Here is an 818-nt window from a genome sequence, read left to right as displayed (position 1 = left end):
AAGGCGAGGACGAAACTGGTGCTCGCCGGCCACTTTTACTCGGAATCGCCGAGGAAGATGTTTGGTGTCAAGCGAAAATTGGGGTATACNCTACTTTTCATAAAATTTCCCTTGCTATAGGAAGGACAGATGGAAGGTGTCAAGCGAACGTTGAGGTATACCCACTTTTCATAAATTTTCCCTTACTATGGGAGAGGCAGTTGGCTGGTCCTCGGTCAATAGAGGTAGAGTGTCGTTTCGATGGTGAGTGCGAGTCGGATTTCTGCGAGTGCAGTGAATTACCTTCTACGTATCTCTCGGTCGTCTTCCCTTCCTCTGGGTCTCTTGGTTGGTCGGTCGGTCGCTCAGCTCCGGACGTCGTCGGTTGGTCGGTCGGTCGGTCGGTCGGTCGGTCGGTCGGTCGGTCGGTCGGTCGTAGTTTGGTGTTTCGGCGAGTGCTCGTGTGGCGATAGTGGGACGCCGGCATGCTCTGGGAGAGGCCTACCTTGCTCGGTGGATCTTCGCTTGGGTGTGTTGCGTGTTGCCTTCTAGGGTGTCTAGGCCAGTTACCAATGCGGATGGACCTTTGTTCAGCCGTGGTTCCTGCTGCGGGCTCTGGTTGGTGGACGTGGCTATCTTCGGCTGGGATTCGTCTCCGTGCTTTGATTTGTTCCTCCTCGACTTGCTGGGTTTCATCCGTTACGTCGCTGCTGCGGGTTCCTCGTCGTGTCCTTCTCTTCGGCCGGTTCGAGTGCGTTATCTTTGAAGGCAACGATGCGGTCGGAAGGCGGGGGAACGTTTTTACCGTTTTCTCGTCCAGTTACCGCGTACCTTTGCAC

The sequence above is a fragment of the Lottia gigantea genome, assembly GCF_000327385.1.
Source record: "Lottia gigantea unplaced genomic scaffold LOTGIsca_345, whole genome shotgun sequence".
NCBI lineage: Eukaryota > Metazoa > Mollusca > Gastropoda > Lottiidae > Lottia > Lottia gigantea.
Note: the sequence above shows the minus strand (reverse complement) of the source record.